The sequence below is a fragment of the Neolamprologus brichardi genome, chromosome 3 (genome assembly GCF_056152115.1).
Source record: "Neolamprologus brichardi isolate AB-2024 chromosome 3, ASM5615211v1, whole genome shotgun sequence".
Lineage (NCBI taxonomy): Eukaryota > Metazoa > Chordata > Actinopteri > Cichliformes > Cichlidae > Neolamprologus > Neolamprologus brichardi.
In genome coordinates, this window is record NC_142106.1 from 24451695 (window position 1) to 24463109 (window position 11415).

An 11415-nucleotide genomic window follows, 5' to 3' on the forward strand; every position below is an offset into this window, starting at 1 on the left:
CCACACCTGGAGTGTGAACTCTCAGAAATGGCAGACACAGCTTTTGTATGGGAAAGACAGATCGACGAAGTATGTCCGCACACAAATCCACCAGTAAAACATGAAATCAGACAAATCGGACACGCTCTTTGGCTACTATTACTATGAATCGTTGTTTTGCATGTATGCACATCAAACTGTTGATATTGTTGAAAATGTATTTGGAATAAAACTAAATGTCTGAAGTTTGTCATAACCTTTATAGAAAACTGAAATCACTTAATATTTTGCCCTCTGGATTTTCTGTTCAGTCTATCTGCTGTGATCTGAAGTGTTCTTGTGACTGGAGTGCAGTAATCAGTTGACATGATATCATAAGTTCACTGACTTACTCATACATGAATAAACGGAGTCCATAAGTTGCCTGACTCAGCTTTTTGCAGCACAGATTCTTCCCTCGAGTTCTCTGAATTTATTGTTTGTAGTGTCTGTGTGGTTTTGGCACTCCATTGTAATCCATTATAACTTGCAGGTGTTTAAAGATTGTAATTTTGTTGTTTTAACTCGGCTGGTCATCTAGGTTTGCTTACGAGCACACCTCCAAAGTATAATTTTAGCTTAAGCAATTAAAAAGAGACGGCTGGTGTTGTTTGTGTATAAGTTATTTATAGCTGCCTGTTAAAGCGGAGCTTGACGAGTCCTCAGGCATCAGTTTTTTTCAGTATGTGGGTATAGACCATAAAAGGTGTGATGGAGTGTGTTCAAGTTCTAGCCGACATAAGAGAGTCCAAAGCAATTGAGATGCTTCCAGATATTTTTACACACAGGATTAGATTTTGGGGAGGGGGGCTGGGTTTAAAAATATGCAAGGGACTCACCAGAGAGTTGATGTTCTAGTCCATTCTGATTGAGATTAAATAGATTCCCTTGACCTTTCCCTGTTTCCTGAACCGTTTCCCTGAAGTCTGGCATGGTGGTGTCGAGAAAGATCGTGAGCATGAGTGTCTGAAGAGTGGCATGTGTTTTTCCCTTCCTTACCTTGCTCCTGCACTTAATATAGCTTCACATGATGTTTTTGTAAATAAAACTTGTGACTGTTATTCTGAATTTTCGATTTAGCAGTTATACAAAGAACACCAAAAATTTCAGAGTTATTTAGATTTGTTTATTAGTGTAGAACGTATGAGTCATTAGACATCACTTTTGTTAATGATTGGGCACACAACACTTGAGGATAGAATTATAAAACAGGCTTCATTCTGGTCTTGACAACCCGTGAGAACTACTCAAAAACAATAAAACAAAACATCACATAAAAATGCACTCTTGTACTTAGTGTCAATCAATCAAAAGTCCTTAAATACAGAAAATAAAACATTTAAAATACACAAACCTCATGAGCTGACATCCAAGAGGGGCTAAATAGTCCTTTATGGCCTTCTTTCTCACTTATTTCTTCTTTTTGAACAATATTTTCTCCACGAGCTGCAGCATGCAGACACCATGTGTGCCAGCATAAAGTGGCTGGGTGGAGATCCAACCTGCAAACAACTGAACCCTCTATACTTCACCACCAGAGGGTGCAGAAGAGCAAAATCTGGACATACAGCTCAACAAAACATAAGATGCAAAGTCATAAGCGCTGTGTTACTGTATAATGGAGCTTCACAGCTGACAAGATGTTTCGTGAGACTTTTTTGACAAAGGTTTAGATTTAAAAAGAAGAAAAAAAACTTGGCTAGAAAAGCCACGGGCATTAATGAGGTCAAGCTGCCAGTGAAAAAGGTCTACTTTTACTCCCTTTTTTTAGTTGTGTTCTTTCTTTTAGGTTAAGTAAATTCATTTTTAGTTCTTTTTTCAGAGGAAGTTACACATTATTTATACAGCTGGATCCACAGCATGCATAAAAAATGTGAACAAATATGAACAGACTGATGACTCTTAAAATGGCATAATTAGAAACGGGTTAAGGAAATATTTTTCACATAGAAAGGTTCTTTTTGGGTTTTTTACAATATTACTGAGGAATTTATAGACAGGTATGTAAATAAGAGCTTTATGTTCATTGAAGTGATTCAAGTTGTAAAATGTGTTGGTTGCAAGTTACAAGATAGTTTCTGAAGGCTGTGTGTAATGATTCTCTTCAGTATTATTGCAAAAAATCCATGTAATCCATATAATGTACTATGACTGTTTTATCAAAACAACTATAATACTTCTGCTAATCTCAAGGTATAATGCTTGGCTCTTTTATTCCACGAGCAAAGCACCGAGCGCCCAACTGACCCGATGTTTCCATCAACGTGACAACGTGCTCAACACATAAAGTGCTTCAATTGTGCATTCATCCACTGTCTTCTGCTCACCCAATTCAGGATATCAGAGCTATCACAGGACGAGAGGCGGGGTACGCCGTGCACAGGTCACAAATCTGTCACGGGGCTAACATATGAAGACAGACAACCATTCACGCTCACGTTTACACCTCTTATTAGGTGTTTTAGTAAACTAATATTAAGAAAATATACTCACTAATGCTGAATATCACAGTGTAAAGAAAAACATATGCTGAGCCCTTGAAACGTTAGCAGGATCACTGAATTAGTAAAAATGATAGCAGCAGCACTAGAGTTTTGGAGTAAGGATGGGTACCTATGGATAGTAGGCGGGCCCAGGTACATACGTTCTTTTAGAGCAGAGCTACAGATTAAAAGTCTGGCTGAACTTCACAGCAAAAGATGCAAACTCAGCAGCCTGGAACAAGTGCTTTAAGATGATACTGTGCAAAGGAGGTAACTCCTCGAATCTGATGAAACACCTGGCGATGCATAGCGGTTTTTTAAAAGCCGAGAAATGCATCTTATTTGATAGCTTGCTGTGAGACCTCACACCGAGCACATCTACTGCGGGTGTGGTGCCTGTTATCGGACCCGGAGTTAATAACATCCCCCAAGAACCCGAAGAGGAGAGTCCTGGCCCCTAGCCCTGCCAGTGTAGCAGAAATGATGACGGATGATGATGGCAGCAGCAGCCGTTCTTCTCTGCATGAGTAGCTTAATGTTGTTCGTGTGTAATTTATGTTTTTTACAAAAAACAGCTAAAAATGAGAGGTTTTTGGACAGTTTGTGTTCTCCATTCGTTTGCAAGAAAATTGCAATCAGAAATAAGTTGGATTTAACCCTATAAAGCCGGTCGGAGCTGGCACGCTCTGTTTTGCGTAACCATTTTTAAATCCCTGTAGAACTGGAACCACATAAGCTAGCGCAATAATTTTTTTTGCATATAAAACCGGAGGAGTTGCACTTACATCTTATGCCATCAACTTGTCCTACGTCACGGTTTCCTTTCCAAAAGTTGTATAAAAAGAGCTTGCAGGAACAAAAACATAATATTCCAGAAACACGATCCGATCAGCTGTTCGTAACACTTCACACATTGAAACAGAGGTCAGCGCTAACGATTGCATGTCCACCATTTCCTGCCCAAAACTGGAAGTGATGTCATTTTCGCGGAAAATGTATTTTTTTATTTGTAGGCGTTAAAAGCCTATACTGGTGTAGTCATGTTTGACTTTGTGCTTTTCTGAATAGTTTCTGGGATGCTTAGAACTCGAATTGCACTGCTGGAAATAGTTTATTTTGATGCACATGCTGTTTTGTGCATCAAAAAACAGCATGTTTATGGGGGGTTAGAAATGACTGAAAGATTAATAGGCTCTGTTTTGAGTTTTGTTCAAAAAAGAATGACTTCATAAAGGGAAAAATATATATCACATATGCAGGACACCTTAAACTAGTTTTTTAATTAAGCAGCAAGGCAGAACAAAGTCGGGGCTGTATCAAGACACGAGGACTAAACCCCAATTCAACCAGACCCAGAACTGATCCAGAATTAAAACAGGACTACAACAGTTCAAAATCAGGACTACTTAGGACTTAACCAAGACAGAACCAGAATCAGAACTAGATGATAGTAGCACTAAAAATCATCATAGACCTGCACTACACTTATTTTTTAATTCTACCAAAGTACACTATTTAGATTGAGAAAAGTTTATATAATTATTTAGCCTTGTTGTGCAAACAAGCCTGCATAACTTAATACATGTAGAATTTGAAAAATAACAAAACTAAAAAGAAACACTAGGTACGAGATACATGAGTACCTATGATACGGTGATACTTTTGGTAAACAACCATTTGACTAACATGTGTGTCTCACCTGCTCTCTCTCCCTCTCTGTTCCTCTTTGTGCTGACAATCAAACCAAACACCAGCATCATCAAATATACAGTTGAAACCAGATATTTACAAACTCTTCAGATCAAAACACAAACACTTTTTTAATTGTAACATCAAATCAGACTAAATGTTTATTTTTTTAGATTGATAGATATAAAAAACATATTTGTTAGCTTTAAGAGTAAAGAGAGAAACTATCTGTATTTCTTAATTGTAAATGGCACCAACTTATATTCAAAATTGAGCCACACTTATGGAGCTCCACAATTCTTTTCCTGGTGTTTTGGTTGACTCTACTAACCTATCAGAAGCTTCTTCAGCTCAGAATGGAATCGTCTGGAGTTTTCTTATTAATTAACAATAAACTTAGTGTATGTACTCCTTGATAAAAGTGATAAAAAAATAGACAGCCCTGTCTCTCTTTATTCTGACATTTAATTAATTCAAAAGATATTTCAATATTTATTTATCTAAAACAAAACAAGTTTACTCTAAATTGATGTTGTACAGTAAAAAAAATGTTCTTGTGTTTTCCATAAAGTGTATGTAAGTATCTGGTTTAAACTGTGAATATACTGCTGTGTATTGAAATTCCTCGTTTTGCATAGAAATATACTGAACAACATACAAAGCATAATATATAAAATAACATCTACCAGAGTTTTTTCTTTGAAAGAAGCTCGCTTAGTGCCTGAGCTCGGATCATATCAATATTAGGGGGGATTTACGCACAGTCGTAAATTCCCACGCTGTGCACTATGTGCTTCGAATATTGTGTGTAGTTTTTTGTTTTCAAATTCAAATTCAAATTCAAATTTTTATTTGTCACATACACAGTCATACACAGTACGATATGCAGTGAAATGCTTGGACAACTGCTCGTGACCTAAAGAAAAAAAGAAAAGGCTATGAATAAGATAGGAAATAAATAAATATGAAAATAAAAAAGGGTAAATTTAACCAGGAAGGAATAAAATAAAATAAAATATAAAAAATTAAGTTAAGAATGAGATAACTGTACAACACAAATTAGAATGAAGGGTAAATTTAACTGGGAAAGAATAAGATAAAATATATAAATTAAAGTTGAAAATAAGATAACTGTACAACAAAATACACAGTATAGACATATATAAGAATGTATGAGAAATATAAATATATATACACACAATAACAGCAGCTGTACAAATATTAACTGGAAATGAGGAATATAATGTCCAGTGTTGTGCAATCCACATTATATAGTGTCTTGTGCAGTGCAAATATGCTTAAAGTGATGAAGTGAAAACAATGTCCAGAGTGTCCAGTGTGTGTAAGAACTATATGTGTGGGTCAGTACTGTGTGGTGGTGTGATTGAGAGACCGTATCGCCTGCGGGAAGAAGCTCCTCCTCAGTCTCTCTGTGTTGGTCTTCAGGGAGCGGAATCGCTTTCCTGACCTCAACAGAGAGAACAGTCTGTTGATGGGATGGCTGAGGTCCTTCACGATCTTCCTGGCCTTGGTCCAGCACCGCCTGCTGTAGATTGAGTGCAGGTCAGGGAGCTCAGAGCAGATGGTGCGCTCAGCTGATCACACAACCCTCTGTAGAGCTCGTCTGTCCTGCATGATGTTGTTCCCAAACCAGGTTAAGATGTTTCCCGTCAGAATGCTCTCTATGGTGCAGGAGTAAAAGTTCCTGAGCACCTTGGAGGGCAGTCGGAAGTCTCTCAAGCGTCTGAGGTGGTAGAGACGCTGACAGGCCTTTTTCACCACGGTGTTGATGTGACAGGACCATGACAGGTCCTGCGTGATGTGAACTCCGAGGTATTTGAAGCTGTCCACTCTCTACACTGGGCACTCGTTGATGACGGGGGTCTGGTAGTCCCTCTCCTGCTTAGTGCTGAAGTCCACTATCAACTCCTTTGTCTTTTATACAGTTGTCAGCCAGGCATCTAACTATGAAAAGATTACACTCCAAAAGACCCCGGGCTTCTGAAAAAAACAACCCGGGCTTAAGCCCAGTAAGCCACTTGAACTGTGAGTCATATAAAGCTACCATAAAATGTAGAGGTGGAATCCCACCTATATGAAGTTGTATTCTTATGAATTGCTAATCTCCAATTTGTATCTTGCATCTGCATCAGTTAAGAAATTCAGCAGAATGATGACTACAGTATGTTTCAGTGAAGCTTTCAGGCATTCAGAATCACTTCAAAATAATCAGTCTTAATTTTTCTTGCTTAATTATCACTACTGCTCAGATTTTCCAGAGATTACAGTAGGACTGTAAGTACCTTGCTTAAAGATACGTACCATTCTCATCAGTGATAGTCACTGACGTTTGAAAAATCCTGAATTTATAATGTTTATTAGTAACATTTCTGCTCACGTTCAAAACGTTGCACAAAAAGGCAAAAACAGACCCAAAATGCAAACTGATACAAAGCGTGCAGAACCAGAGCACAATGGGGAGGATTAATTGGACACAAGACACAGGTGAAGATAATAAAGATGTTGTGGATTAATAAATATTGGAATCTGAACTGATTTTCTGAGATTTATTGAAAGAAACTTTGCACATGCTAATGAAGTATATATACTTTTTTTTTTTACATTTTTGCATAAATGTTCCTTGTATAAGACAGGTATAACTACATATGTGTAGTACACAGAGCTTTGATGAATTGAGTAAAATACAAATCTTTCATCACATTGTCATCATTTGCAACCTTTTGATTATTTTTAATCACTCTTATGAGATAAAATGTGTATGTAGTAGAGATAATAGGAATAATGATGAACAATAATAGTAATATAATAGTAAAATAATAATCGAAAACTAATAGTAATAACAAAAATCCATAAAAAACTGCTTACACACCTAGGGTTTATATAAACGTATCATAAAACAATGAAATTAAATCATTCGTTCATTCTGGATCATCCTGTTGTTTATACAGATTTGCAAAGGGTTCTTACAATCAGGTCTCTAACACAGGGGATGACACAGCATCCACACAGTGTTAAGAGAGTTAAAGCTACAATGACACCCGTCATGAGTGACAATAGCAAGGCTTTCCCTTTCCCGAAAATGCTCTCCAACCATTTAAAAATTGATATTTCTGTGCCGGCATTCTCTTTAAGTTCATCAGCCAATTTTTCCAATTTGTTGAGTGCTACTGTAAAAGAGCCATCAGCAGCAGTATTATTAGGGATGAAGGTACAACATGCATCACCGAACATCACACACACGCCGCCCTTTTCAGCTAACAACATGTCAAGCGCAATTCTGTTCTGCCATGTCATGAGACTAGTTGCATGCATTTGTTCTCCTAGAGCTTTGAGTGCATGTGTAGTGAAATTAACAAATCTCTGCTGGTTGTAATAGATATAATTTATCCATGCTGTGTTTTTGTTGGTTTCTATCACAGATCCATATGGAATCCATGATGTAAATCCGGCAGCAATTTCATTACGCGCTTTATACTGATCAGGGACCCCTCGAGGGACACCTATGAGGTCAATATACACTTTTGGGTCATCCTCAAAGATGTGAGTGGAACGTTTAAACCTGCTGTGAAGGGGTATTGCCTGCAATTGAACGTGTGGATAAATCATGGTTTCTTGTATTAATTTAACTCTGATGCAAGTGCCTTTCCAATTTTGAGGTAAGACCGATCGCAGCCGTCCGTTTCCACACAGCCACCATACACCAACTGCTTTTTGATCTGGATTTTGCAACGAAGTTACAAATGGGCGCTTTGCTACCAACTCAGAGTGTCTGCAGGTCATGCAGTCTTTTGTAATTTTTACTGTAGTTTCGTAATTAGTCTTATATAACAGCGCACCATCACTGCTGCTATAGTGGTTGCGAACATCCCAGAGGTATTTACAACTGGCATTTACTGTGCCCACATCAGTGGTGCCGAAGGGAGAGATGAAACAATCAGTTACATTCAGCTCGGACGGTATAAATACATTCTGTGGTGGTTCAAAGAGTATTGGAGGCTTAATGAAATCCGTTGATTGAATGAAATGATCACAAGACTTGGACATTTTGGATGATGTTGTAGAATTTGTGTAGTATATATCACAGAGGAACTTACAGCTATAATTGCTATTGTTTCTAGAGAAATGAGGATCTGATGCACAGGTTTCTGAGGTGTCAGGAACCGGTGTCACCATAATAAGCGGTCTAGCTGCCATACAGAATGTGCATGAGTAATTTGTTAGTGAAGTGACTGTGAAATTTGCATACTGTAGCCACAAGTTGCTTTTGATAACATCAGGACTAGAGAAGGGGTTGGAACTCTTTGAAAGGGAATGCCTTGAACAAGTTTTACAAGCCTTTCCTGTATCTGCAATGTTTGGAAAGTCATGTGAGTGTTTATCACGTGTAAAAATGACCAGACAGGTCAAACAAATAGCCACTGCAATCAGAAAACATGCTGAACCACTCAAGCAGCAGCATCCTATTTGCTTAAAGAATTGCCTGCATTCCATCCCTTGTTTGTGATCTGTATGTGACTTAGGAGGAAGGCTCACTCTAGTTGAAGGAGGGCACGTTTTCATCATTCCAACAAAGCTGTAGGTTGAAAGGGCAGAGTAAATACACATACACATTTGTTGTCTTTCTCAACATCAATGTGGAAATATTTCAACCTTATGGGTTATTACTGTCATTGAGAAATCCAACTGCCATAAACCAAAATGGGATTACCTTTGACCTTAACTGCTGTCTGTGTTATCAGTAGTTCCTGGATAGCTCCGATCAGGACACAGTATGCTGGTCTGAGAATGTAGGTTTGTTTGGGCTGGTTGTGGAAGGACTGTTTTAACCTGCTCTGGAGAGAGGACAGAGGAGATGACAGTTACACAATAGGATAACTTTTCTTCTTCACATTGTTCTGTGGTTCAAAGAGGGTTTCCTGGGGGCCTTATCCCCATATTTGCTGGCTGCCCAAACTTAAAAGGGCTGAGACCATGGTAACTTTTACACTAGTTCTCATGTGCATTAACACTAGAGGAAAGGCTCTTAGCTAGCTGAGTCCTCTTTCTGAACAACATTTGCTTGGTTTAGTCTCTACAGAAGCATTCTCTCTTTCTACTTCCCAGTTCTAGCACAGTGATGTCTGATGTCTATCTAATCACTTTTTTAAAAGATGTGGTGGCAAAAGCTGCTTCAGTATTACTACTGAGCTTGCCTGAAATTCCCTGCCTTCAGATGATTTCTTGCAATAAGGTTTTGCCCACTACAACTGCATCTTGTTTGCTAGAAGGGAAAACTTCCATCAAATGGAGTAAACTTCTTTCTTGCTTTTTTTTCTTTCATTTGGACTAGTTTGATTTTACTTAATTTGAACCAGATTTTCTGCCTTGGATTTTAGTTCCAGGTAGTATCCACCTTTATCTCTAGATTCTCAGTGATAACCAATATTTATTTGTTAATTCATCTCCAATAGGTTGGCACTTACATAACCCACAAAGCTGTCATCCTGCATCTGCCCTCAGGTGATGAGCCAAAAACAACTATTTTTAAGAACTGTTTCTCTGAATGGCAGACCCTCTTACCAAAGACAGAGCAATTTAAAATATCTTAAAATAAATTATTTGTCTTTAAAAAAACTGATAGTGCAATAAAAAAAAAGTCAAGTTGGTCTCACCTGCTCTCCACACTGGATTCTTTATCAATTAAGATTATAGTAGTGACTCTAAGCACTCTTTCAGACTCCCTGCACCGGCACAGGTTTTCCTGGATTAAAACAAAAGCAGATAAGAAGCTCATGTGAAAAATCCCATTTCTCATCACCATAATTGTTGTGGTAAAATAAGCAGAGCTTTTAAGCTGGACTGATTTTCTGAGATTCACTGACAAAAACTTTTGAACAGGGATCATACAGCATGAACAGTCTTGCCACCATCACTGATACAAAAATACATTTTAAAAACCTCTTTGATACCCATTTTATGGCTACAGCTTTTGTCTATTCAGCTGTAGGGAGCTCAGTTCTAACCATCATGTAGACACCAGCCTATTAATTAACCCTGAACTGACTTCCTTAAACCCTAATAATGAACTCTATTAACATAGAGTCGCACAAACTTTCTTGGTACTAAAAGTTACAATTACATACTTATCACAGAGGCTTGAGCTGAAACAAAATTTTGATAAAAACTCAGATACACAAATACGCTGAGGCCATGACAGAATGTGTCCACACATACTGTCACAATATTACGAGTATTTTTTTGTTTTTGTTATAATGTAGTTCCAGAAAATACAAAAAGTAGTCAAAACTACTAAATACATAGTGCATAAGTAAGATTAAAAACTGAGATTCACTGAAACTCCTAAACTCAGATACATAAATACCATACCACCATAACAGAATGTGTCCACACATGCAGACAGGACTTTCAAACAGAGTATTTTTATATAATAATATAAATTGTACACGAAAACTGACTACAATCACCTAAAATAAATATTGAAAGATTGATAAAGATGAAAGATGAAAAAATTCTTACCACCCCTTGTTTTCTGAAAACCAGCTGAACTGGTGTTGTTACAGGTTTATACAGCAGAAGACCCAAGACAACTAGTGGGGACCTGGACTGACTTCCTTAAATATAAACTGAGCTGAAGGAGGACGTCTAGGTTTTGTTCAGTGAGCTAGAGTGGAAATTCTTTGTAGACTTGTAATAACATATGTGCTGCATAAAGTTACCTCATCCATCTTCGTTCGAGGGCTGGGAGTGGAAGTGGGATTAAAATGCAAACAAAGATAAGAAAAGTCCCTTTTTTTCTTCTTTTTTTTTGGAATAGAAAATATGTAGTCACTGAAAAAAATACACAGACACAGCTAGGGCTGGTGGTGGTGGTGACTTTGGCTTCAGTTTAACAGTATTATTGATTAATGTAAATGTTTTTCTTATTTATTGAACATAAAAATCTTTTTAAGAGATTAACAGACAAGTTGTTTTTTGGTTCACCCAAAATGATTTGTGAAAGCCTTAATATTGAGCTCTCTAACACTTTCTCTGTGTCTCAGTGAGTTAGAGGCACTCTTTCCTAAATTAGAACCTGCAGAGCACCCAGGGTGTCCTGTCCAATCTCGGGATGACCTGGCAGGAGCTGCTGCTGCTGGTGATCACTCTCCTCTCCCTGTTGCAGAATCCTGCCTTTCTCCAACAGCCAGCTGGAACAGGTCCTCAT

The 11415-nt window shown here is 37.9% G+C and overlaps 1 pseudogene; it reads right to left on the bottom strand.

Annotated features, from left to right (window-relative positions):
- Positions 1-7509: 7509 nt before the first annotated feature.
- Positions 7510-11415, bottom strand: LOC148103960 (uncharacterized; annotated as a pseudogene).